An 11,704-nucleotide genomic window follows, 5' to 3' on the forward strand; every position below is an offset into this window, starting at 1 on the left:
TTTTTCTAAACTCTAAAGGATGTATTTTGAACATGGCTCCATGGAAATTAGTTTTGTAACTGAGTAACAGGATCACAGAATTTCAGGGATGGTGGGATCCTCTAAGGCCATCTGGTCCAAGCTGTGCCTGAACAAGAATGTCCTCTCTAGCATATCTGACCCTGGTCATTGAACAGCCTCTGTCCAATCAATATTGGTAGCCAATATACAAGTGTTATTAATCCATGTTTGATATATTATATGTGAGACCACATATAATATCAGGTTATGAGTTTTGATTGAGTGACACACTTGATTGGCTTTTTTTTTGGTAAGAATGACTTAGTTGTGATTTTTTTTGATATAAACTATTTATTAATAGACAAAGCCAGTGAAGTGTTTACTTCTTCTTGGATGCACCCACAGTGCTACCCCTGCGGCCTGTAGTCTTGGTGTGCTGGCCTCAAGACTTGGTGTCGAAGTGTCGAAGTCTATGATGTGCCTGAATCTTCTTCAGTTGCTCCAGATCTTCATGCAGCTTAATCTCCAGACCGTTGGCCAGAACCTGGCTGTATTTTCCATCCTTTAAGTCTTTCTGCCTGTTAAGGAACCAGTCTGGAATCTTGTATTGCTGGAGATTCTGCATCACGATGATCACACACTCCACCTCATCTTCAGTGAGCTTACCAGCCCTCTTGGTGAGATCAATGTCTGCTTTCCTCAGTACTGCGTGAGCATATCTTTGACCTACACCCTTGATGGCTGTGATGGCAAAAGTTTTTTCCACCACCCATCAATGTTGGTATTGAGCACTCTCAAAATATGCTGGAACTTCTCGGGTATTACAAGAGACACGGCTGCAACTGTGGCGTGAAAGCCTTCTCTGGAAGAACGACATAGTTGTGATTTTCCAAAATTGAAAGGGATATGGCTTCCATGCTGGATCAGAGTGGAATAGAGCAACCAAGACATTTCTGCTTGCCTTCTTGCTTCTCCAAATTCTCTCTGACCACGTAACATTTTAATACTGTTGATACAAAGGAAAAAGACTGATACTAACTTCTGGTTGTTGAGTTGTTTCAGTTGTGTTTGACTCTCATGACCCCATTTGGGGTTTTCTTGGCAAAGATAATGAAGTGGTTTGCCATTTCCTTCTCCAGCTCATTTTACAGATGAGGAAACTGAGGCAAACTGGGTTAAGTGACTTGCTCTAAAATGCTAGATGGAGGCATACATAGCCCAGATGTTGTTGAGGGTTTTTTGATTATGTCTGACTCTTTGTAACCCCTTTTGTGGGTTTCTTGGTAAAGATACTGAAGTAGTTTGCCATTTCCTTTTCCATCTTATTTTACAGATAAGGCAAACAGGGCGCAGTGGCTTGCCCAGGGTCACATATCTAATAAGTGTCTGAGGCTGGATTTGAACTCATGAAGATGTGTCTTCCTGACTTCAGGTCTGGTAGTCTAACCACTGCACCACCTAGCTGTCCACCTAGAGATTCTTACTTAATGTTCCAGGTCCAAGGGGCATTATTTAGCCTGTTGTGGAACAGTATCTGCTTTACAACCATCTGTGTCCTCACAGGACCTGGTGGCAGTGGCCAGAAGGGAAGGAAGGGTGAGCCTGGCTGCTGCCTTCTGCCCCATCAGGTGGGGTGGGGAGAGGGCAATGACAATGACAGAGAAAAAGAAAGGTTGAGGGAGATGGGCGATATGGGAGAAAGACAACAAGAATGACTGGGCATTTGTGAGATTATATTTGGGCAGCAGAGAGCAAGAAATAAAGGGGATGGAGAAAGAAGATAGAAAGCTTGAGAGAAGAAAGGAAGTTAGTATTTGCTGGTCTTTCCTGTCTCCCCTCACCACCCCTCCCACCATTCTAAAAGTCCTGGTGCCCATTCTTAGGCTCTTACCTCCAGGAGTTCTGACCATTGATGGAGATTCAAAGACATGGTTAAAAAAAGGAGGGGATTACTTTTTTGAGAGGGGCTTTACAAAATTTGAGATGATCCAAGCTGCAAAATTATAGAACTTCCACAAAATGTTTCAAGTAAAAAAATGGTAAGGTATTAAGTTGATACTGTAATGAAGCCAATAATTCTCATTCAGACCCAGAGGAATACAGTCCTGACATATTTACCCAAGATTTGGGGAGGAGTTGACCTTGGGATAGCAGCTCATCAGTAAAAAGAGAAATTGGTTTGAGGCCTACAGACAGAATACAAAACCAACCAACCAACCAAACAAACAAAACACTATATTTTTGCATGAATATAAGAGAGTTCTGTGATTTCATTGATACAGGGAACTCCCTTCACCTATAGAGATTGCAACCAATCTGTAACTGGCTAGATAAGATCATAAATTTAGAGCTGGAAGAAACATCAGAGGCTATTTACTACTAACTCCTTTTACAGATGAGGAAACTGAGACCTAGAGAGGTTAAGTGATTTTTCCTAGGTCACACAGCAAATGGGTGTCAGAGATATCACTTGAACTCAGGCTTTCCTGATTCCAAAGCCAGCTATTGATCCTTTACATCATGCTGTGCCTTGAAGAATATTGAATTGGGGGGAGGGAGGAAAGCAGATAAAACTCTGGTTTCTGTTTTGAAAAAAAAATTAGGTTCATTTAAATGGTTTTGGGAAGAGTCAGGGCTAAATTGGGTGATGATAGATAAGGATGGCTTGAATTAGAAACTGTTAGAAAACTGCATGAATTGCTGAATGGACAAAAATATTTCATGCAATGGTGCCACTCCAATATTCTTTGGCCTTCAATTCAGCTTTTCTTTCCTTATTACTCTCAGTAAGGAATAGTTGCATTTATAATATCTGATATAAACTGCACTAAAAACAAAACAAAACAAAATAAAAAAAACCCATTCCCAAACCCAGGCTTAGACTATTCCATTATAGTCCATCGTATCACTACTGATGTTAAGCTGGCTAGAAAAGTAATGGTTTAAGAATAATGAGCCACTAATTTGGCAGAGTTTGACCGCTTTTTTCAGAATTGTGATTTAGACAGTGATCCTGAAAGAGAAAAGTTTACAATTGTTTTCTGAAAGAGAAATGTTTCCAACTGTTTCCTAGGAAAGCTTTTATTCATTAAAAAAATTTTTTTGGGTCAGTTATATCTATATCTATCTATATCTATATCTATATCTATATCTATATCTATATCTATATCTATATATATCTAGGATGCACACTGGTGAAATAAAATGAAAACTGGATTAGTCTCGGTTTCATGGACAAAACAGCTTATACACTCAACCTCAATTCCCTATTCCACCTCACCTTTCCTCTATCCATGCAATGAAGGCAGGCCAAACAACCCAGCACCAAAGCTGAGCTTTGTTAGGAGTCCCAGTGTCTGTGTCAGAAGAATCTGCGTCTAATGGTAAAGCTCTGCATGTATATGTGTGTGTGTGTATGTATGTGTGTGCGTGTGTTTAATATGTGTGTATGTGAGTGTGTGTGTGTGTGTTTGTGTGTGTCCCCACTGCTTGCTTCCTATTTCCTACCTTCTCCATCCAGTTGGGTTATGAGCAGTGCTGTTTTTTTGCTGGGTAGGCTCCTTAACTTGGCATTTGTGCTGAAGACAGCAGCAGCTTAGGTTGAAGTGGCTTTCGCTGTGTGTACAGAATCCATATGACTGATAACAGATCAGAAACATTGAGCTGCCTTTGAAATTGAAGCACCAGCCTGTAGTGGGGGGATGAAAAGATCCTTGTGTGTTTGATCTAAGAATGATAATTTTTTTAAAGCTAAGAAAAAAGGGTTATTTTTAACCACCTATGCCTTCTATTCTTTGCTTCCTCCTTACCCTTGGGAATAGGGTTCAATTTCATAGATACTATATTGATACATAATTTAAGCCATATGTATGGCTTTCCTAGGCAATTTTGCTTTTCCTCTACTTTCAAGAGCAGTCTCCACATCTGGATTGCAAGGTTTGTAGGGTCCTACAAGGATTTAATTAAACCTTTTCCATTATCAATGCTAAAGAATCCCATGGATCTCAAAATCAATCTGCTTCAGAAAATGGCTTTATTGAGAAGGAAATACCATTTAGGGTCACAATGCACGCTCACTTGTCGCAGAAACGAGACAGGATTGGGACTGATTTGGAGAAGTTTCCAGAGGAAAGGCCTTTAAATGACATTCTGGAAAGATAAGTGAAAATTAGCATGCGTTTCTTCTATTAGTAGTGATTTCTGGCAGTCTTTCACATGGTTGTTAATGTTTGCAATTCTTTTGAGAATTGTTGGTTCATACAATGAGAATAGCTGGCATTTACGTAGCTAAAAAGTATATTACCTGGCTAGCACACCCACCAGGCTCCAGGCACTATGCTAAGCACTGTACAAATGCCATCTCGTTTGATCCTCACAAGAACCCTGAGAGATAGCTACCATCATCATCATTCCTGTTTTACAGTTGAGGAAACTGAGGCAGGCAGAGGTTAAGTGACTTGACCAAAGACACAGCTAGTAAGTGAGACCAAATTTGAACTCAGGTCTTCCTGACTCTAGGCCCAGAGTACTATTTACTCTACCACCTAGCTACCTCTGTGACGTTCTTTGAACACTTATCCATTTGGATACGGCTCTTGGTCTTACATATTTGTGTTCAAACTCCAGACTCTGTTACTTATCATCTGTGTGGCTACATTCTCGGGACCTTGGCTTCTTCATCTCTAAAATGAAGAAGTTGGACTAGATGATCTATAAGGTATCTTCCAGCTCTAAAACTATGATCCTATAATCTCTTGCTCAATCTCCACTGTGGAGACTCCAGACTTCCTCTTCTTAGAATAGGTCCCTTGCTAGGTAGATAGGTAGATAGATAGGATAGATGGACAGACAGGGATAGAGAGATAAGGTGGAATAATGGATGAGATTAGATAGGATAGAATAGATGGATAGACAGGAGAGATAGATAGGGTAGATAGACAGGATAGATAGATAGATAAATAGGTAGGATAGAGAGACAGAAGATAGATAGGTTAGATACATAGACAGAGAGACAGACTGATAGGATAGATGGATAGATAAACAAGATAGATGAATAGATAGACAGGCAAGATAGATGGATAGATAAATATACAGGATAAATAGACAGGATAGATAGACAGGTTAGATAGATAGGGTAAATAGACAGGAGATAGGTGGATAGATAGATAGACAGAAGAGATAGACAAGATAGATGGAAAGATGGATATATAGGGTAGACAGACAGGATAGACAGAATAGATAGGAAATTATGATAGGTAAATAGATAGATAGATGGGTAGAATGATAGACAGGAGATAGGATAGGTGGATAGATAGATCAATCTAGCATTTATTTAATACTCTGTGTCAGACACTATGCTTAAGCACTTAATTTCTCTCTGCTTTTTACTTCTCATCCCACCCCTTCCTGCCCCTCACATCCCTGTGGCTCTTAGCAGCTGACTTCACATGGAGCACACATACAGGTCTTCCAAATATCACAGTCCCCTATGTGAATCCTCTCATCCTTCCTTTCAGTATCACAGAAAACATTTTTTCCTTCTCTCTAGAGCTAAGACCTCAAATTGTACTTTGGACCAAAACCTTTTTTCCATGTGACTTCAATTCCACAATTATTTTCTCTCTAAGATTTTCATTCTCTCTCTCTCTTTTTTTCTTTTTTCTTTTTTCTTTTTTGCCACAAGCTTCTTCCCTTCTGCCCTTTAACATGTTCAGGGCTCTCTTATCTTAAAAAAAAATCACCCAAACAAAACCAATAATAAACTTTTCATCTGATTCTGATACTCCTATAAGCTATTATCTAATCTCTGTCCTTCCTGCAGGGACCAAAGTCCTTGCACATGGTATACACCTCTTGCCTGCAATTCCTGTGCATTCATTTCCTTTTTGTAATCCCTGGAAATCTGGCTTCCAACTTCCTGCTACTGAAAACTCCAGCTTGAAGGTTATAGTGACTTGGCCAAATCGAAGTATTTTTTCTTTCTTTCTCTTTTTAAAAAATGAAACGTTTCATTATAAACAATATTAAATATCAACAAAATAGCTGTTCTTGCTTAATGACTATTTCCATTTAAACTAATCAGTTTCAATGACTAAAATATTTGAACATTTTCAGTTTCTCTCAGCCCCATCAAGATTCTTTGACCATTAATTCTAATTCACTTTTTCTCCTAAGATTGTAAGTAGACCCAGATCTTTCGGCTCTGTGTTTTTCCTCCTTGGACTGGTCAACAAGTATGCCATGCACCCACCACGATAGTACTACTTCATGAAGTTCTTTTCAGATTTATTTGCACTCACAGAATTGCAGAATCATAGGATTTCAGAGTTGGAAGGGAATTCGGTGGACAGGTAGTTGAAATCATACCCTGAAAGGGTCCCCACTGTACCATATCTGAAGACCTCCAATGCCAGGAATCAAGAGGAAATCATTAGTAACGCCTTCCTGTGATCAGACCTAAATTGACCTCTTTGCAGTTTTGACCAATTTGTTCTGGTTGTGCCTTCTGAGTTGTTATCATTGTAACCTCAAGCGAGTCACAGAGAGTCAGATATGACTGAAAAATGATTCAACAAGAACAGGAATAACTCTGATGTAAAAACAAAAGTCATCAATACATTTTCTAAAAAAGAAAGTTCTTTGCAAACCTTATTTCATAGTGAATATGAATTATTATTATTTCATTATGGGGCAGCCTTTGGTCTATTAAATTCTACTGCCATCAGTGAAATTTTTTCCCCTTCATTTACTGTTCTTAGTAAAGGCTCACTGTTTTCATAAAGCTCTCTAAACACATATGATTGACTCAAAACATGACATAAAATGGGTTAGATTTGGCAAAATTTAACTTTTAATTAGTCCCACTGTGAATTTGGATCAAAACTCAGGTTGTTCTTATGCCTTTATTAATTTGCATTTTTGCTAAGTACATTTTCTTAAGAAAGGAAAGAAGACAATTTAATTTACTATAACCAATGTGTATTAAATCATCTGTTTACATTTGGGACTTTAGCATGTTGTCCTCTTTTGTGAAAATAAAATAAAGTTTTTCACTCTTTTTATGAGTTCTCTAATTACTTTTTGCAGTATCTGCTAGAGTAGTCAAAAACTTGAAAAAGTAATTACAGAATTCTCAAACATAGCAAGAGGTTTTTGTTTAGAAAAATAACATTGAAAATGTATCTTAAAGACATAGCTGGTGTTTGAATCCTGTCTTCAAGGTTTTAGAAAATCAGTTCCTTGGAAGACAAAGCCTATCATAGCATCATAGAGTGACAGATCGAAGAGATCTTAGGAATCATCATGTTCAATCCCATCTAATAGACATTAATTACTTGCCACTGGGCATTGAATTAAATATTGAATTAACCCCCCCCCATCTATTAAGCGCTTACTATATGCCAGGCACTGTGCTTAGCTGCAATGTAAGCAGAAAGATACTGTATTTCACTGTATAATTGTTGCAGATTTTATGTCTTTTTTTTTTTGGCAAAAAACTGGGGTGCGACCATTATGTGAAACTTTAAAAAAAAATGTGTGCTGGTATTACTTAAAAATCATTTATTACTAAACTGTCTTTGGTGCAAGTTTAAGATGTGTGGAATACTAGTGAATATGTGTTAAAATTGGGAAGATTTGACTCTTACCATATCACATGATTTACTCACGGCAGTTTTGCCTGCCTACCCACTCTGCTGCACTTATGGTCATTCCTTGGGTTGAGTGACAACACAGTTAGTATTGCAGTGCTCTAAATAAACCGAGTAAGTGGGCTTTTGGAAATATACTGACAATGCTTGTGTCCTGAGAATTCTAGGCTCCCGGCTCACAATGTTCGAGAAATGAATGCATATCCATATGCCACTAGTGAATAATTGATGCTCTGTTTACCTTTTAAGGACAGAATTATACAGAACAGAATTATACCATGCAATACTTACACGAAGAAAGATTACAAACCAATTGTTTGGACTGAAAAAACCCCCCCACCCACATAGGGTGTAACAATTATGCGGTGGCAATAATTACACAGTGAAATACTATGTTGCCTTCCCTTCAGGAATTTATATTTTAATGAAGACAACAGGTAAAGAGGAGCTGAAAAGTTGTGGGCTGGAGAAGGTACTTAAACATGGTAGACAAAATAGGGAGAATCAGGAGAGGGAGCCCTAAGAACAGTGGTATAAACTTCAACAGAAACTGAGCCACTGAACTGTACGTTAGGATCACTTAGGGCAACATGTTGACTTAGAAAACTACGTTTTAGGATTTGGCTTAAGGAAAGAATAACATACACATTCCATTGGGTATGGAAATCTATCTTACTCTACAGGAAAATGGGGGGCGAAGGGGACAAGAAAGCAGGAGGATGATAGAGGGGAGGGCAGACTGGGGGAGGGGGTAATCAGAAGCAAACACTTCTGAGGAGGGACAGGGTCAAAAAAGAGAATAGGGTGGGATAGGATGAAGGGAAATAGACCTTGTTTTTCACAGCATGACTACTATGGAAGTATTTTGCATGACTACACATGTACAACTTGTATTGAATTGCTTGCCTTCTCAATGAGGGTGCATGTGGAGGGAGAAAGGGAGAAATTTTGGAACCCAAAGTTTTAAAAACAAATGTTAAAAAAAAATTGTTTTCACATGGAACTGGGAAATATATACAGGCAATGGGGTATAGAAATCTATCCTGCCCTACAGGAAAATTGAAGGGAAGGGGATAAGAGAAGGGGGGCAGAGATAGAAGGGAGGGCAGATTAGGAGAAGGGGTACTCAGAATGTATGCCATTCTGGGGTGGGGGAGGGATGAGACGGGGAGAAAATTTGGAACTCAAAATCTTGTGGAAGTGAATGTTGAAAACTAAAAATAAATAAATTAATTAAAAAAGAAACAAAAAACCACTACATTTTAACATTATCAAGGTTCTACTGTATTTCTATTTATTTTGTGAGATATATCCCAATTTTATTTTAGCCTCGTGTTTAACACCTCTGCCTGAGAGGAATGAAGACTTGCTTGGCCTGGGCTCTTTCTTTATAATGGAGATTCTGGGAGGAACCACCCAATCAGAGGATGGGGACACAGGGATAGAGTGTACTTTCAATGAAAGAATCCAAAGCCAAACAGAGATTGTGTCCTTGAAGAATTTATTTTATTGGGAGAAATTTAGGTAAAGCAGCCCACTTTGAGGTACAAAGGAACGGATGTATATGTTTCCAAATTTATCCTCATTTTTTACTGAGTTTCAGAATAGCTTGTAATCCCAAGAAGAAGAAAAAAAATGCTGCCTTTGAACATTCATAAAAGGCAAACAAATACGCTTGAGTAAAGAACCTACCTACACAAATTTATTCCTAAATAAAGATCCAATTTGGATTTTAAAGTCTTGTGTGCACCCAGAGGTACTTCTTACAGCTAGAGTTTCCTCAGGGGATTCCTATCCCTGACTCTGGTGTCATCAGCTTTTCATTGGCTCTTTACAGGAGGATTACAGGCCCAATTTTTGTTGGAAGGTTTCTTACTATAATAGCTTATTTCAGAAATATCACCACACATACCTCTCTTTTTGCTTTGCTTCTCTCTTCATCCCTTTTGTTCCTATCTGGTTAGTTGGCTTTGATGCCCCTGCGTGGGACCTTCATAGTGAGCAGTGAAGATTCCCTGCCAAGAATCAACCAATATGCATACTGAGTTCAAATACAGAATTTTGAAAGTTCTTATTCTTATATTATTTTTCAATTTATTTATTATCTAATAATTATCCATTATTAAGGACTATTAATATGCTTATATCATATATACCCTGGAGGTACATGCTATTATTGTCCCCATTTTACAGATGAGGAAACTGAGGCAGGCAGAGGTTAATTGACTGGCCTAGGGTCACACAGCTAGTAAGTATCTGCTGCTGGATTTGAACTCGGGAAACAATGAGCATGCCCTAGAAAACTGAACTGGTTTGGGACTCCCCAACTTAATTCTGTCCCTCTTTAATGGTACGGTTGGTCTGTAGCCCAAGTGTAGTGCCTGTTGATAACAACACTGCTCTCCCTCCCACCCCAAGTTTTAGTGTTCTGACTGATGCTATTTAATACAAGAACATCAAGGACATTCTTACATGTATTAAAGTTACTCTAAAAAATCAGAGCTGTTCTCTGGTGGAATTAGAGTAACTATCTTATATTTAATTCAATAGCCCATTATTAACACCTACTGTGCTCAAGATAGGTTGGGATAGTGAATAAACAGGTCAGACTCGGGATCAGGAAGTTCCTGGGTTCTGCCTTTGATCTACACTGGCTATGTAACCCTGGGCAAGTCACTGAGATGCTCACCTTCTCAAGCTGATCATTGGGAAAGGGAATCTTCTCATGGAGAATTCCATACACTAATGAAATCCCAGCTTGGGATACATTGTGGAAGGTTCTGTGCTATATCCTAGAGGTACAAAGGGAAAAAAAGGGAAATGGTGTCTGGCCCTCAAGTCCCTTACATTACACTTATTAGCAGATCCTTTATACAAAGTTTAGGCTAGTTTATGACGACAGAGACGATGGTACAATCATGGAAGAATGTGACCAGGATGGCAAGTAGTCTAGACTTATGCTATATGTGGCTCAGTTAAAACAGGTGGGGATATTTAGCATGGCCAGAGAAGGCTGAGGATGACTTCAAATATTTGCAGGGCTTACAAGTGGGGGAGGGATTATTAGCCTTGGGCTACTTGGTCCCAAGGGAAGGCCCTGGAAACAATGGATAGAAGTTGCACAGAGGTGGATTTCATTTTGATGTAAAGACAAAACTTTCTAACAATTCGAGGTCCCTCAAAGCAAAATGGGCTGTCTTGAGAGGCAGTGGGTTCTCCTTTACTAGAGAGCTTCAGAAAAGCAAAGGCTGGATTACTTGTTGGAATATTGTAGAGTTGAGTCTTGACTAAAATGAGTTGGATAAGATGACCTCTGATGTCTCTTCCACCTCTGACATTCTGTGATTCTGTGAAGGGTGGCCTGTATACATATAGGCTTATAACCTATTTAGGTCCCCTCTTTGAGTCCATTCTCTCTCTTCCCCGCGCCCCCCCCCCCCCCCGGTACGGGCAGGTTGGGTCCCCAGAGGATGGCTGCTGTCTTAAGGGCTTTTTTTTTTTTTGCTTCTTTGGTGAGGCAATCAGGGTTAAGTGACTTGCCCAGGGTCACACAGCTAGTAAGTATCAAGTGTCTGAGGCTAGATTTGAACTCAGGTCCTCCTGACTCCAAGGCCAGAGCTCTATCCACTGTGCTTCCTACCTACCCTTCCTTAAGTTCTAAAGATATACCTGTGAAGGACTATGCCTGTAGCTCATGAACCCACATCACTGTGCTTCTCATTAACAATCAGCCATAAACTAGGTCTTAGCAAAGGTATTTACTTAAATGAAAGCAAGAATAGTAGTTACAAAGCATACACCTCTCTCCCCACCAACCTGGGGGAAATTCTCTCACAAATCCAGAGTCTTGGGGCTGGGATGGTGGAAAGCGGGCACAAAGTACCAGTAGCATTGGAGTGAAGCCCAAATGTGGCCAAGGCAACTGGCAGTGGGGTCTTGATGCTCTTTTTTCTCTGGTGAGTCCACTGTGGGAAGTGGCGTCATTGCTGGTTGCTTAGCTGGTCAGCTGGGCTGGTTCCTCGCCAGGCATGGCCGCCGTTGGACTTGGTCAGGTA

At 39.6% G+C, this 11,704-nt stretch overlaps 1 pseudogene; it reads right to left on the minus strand.

Annotated features, from left to right (window-relative positions):
- Positions 1 to 379: 379 nt before the first annotated feature.
- On the minus strand, positions 380 to 951 carry LOC110197292 (small ribosomal subunit protein uS13 pseudogene; annotated as a pseudogene).
- Between the last annotated feature and the right edge of the window lie 10,753 nt (positions 952 to 11,704).

Source organism: Phascolarctos cinereus, unplaced genomic scaffold (genome assembly GCF_003287225.1).
Source record: "Phascolarctos cinereus isolate Bilbo 61053 unplaced genomic scaffold, phaCin_HiC Scaffold_1;HRSCAF=81, whole genome shotgun sequence".
NCBI lineage: Eukaryota > Metazoa > Chordata > Mammalia > Diprotodontia > Phascolarctidae > Phascolarctos > Phascolarctos cinereus.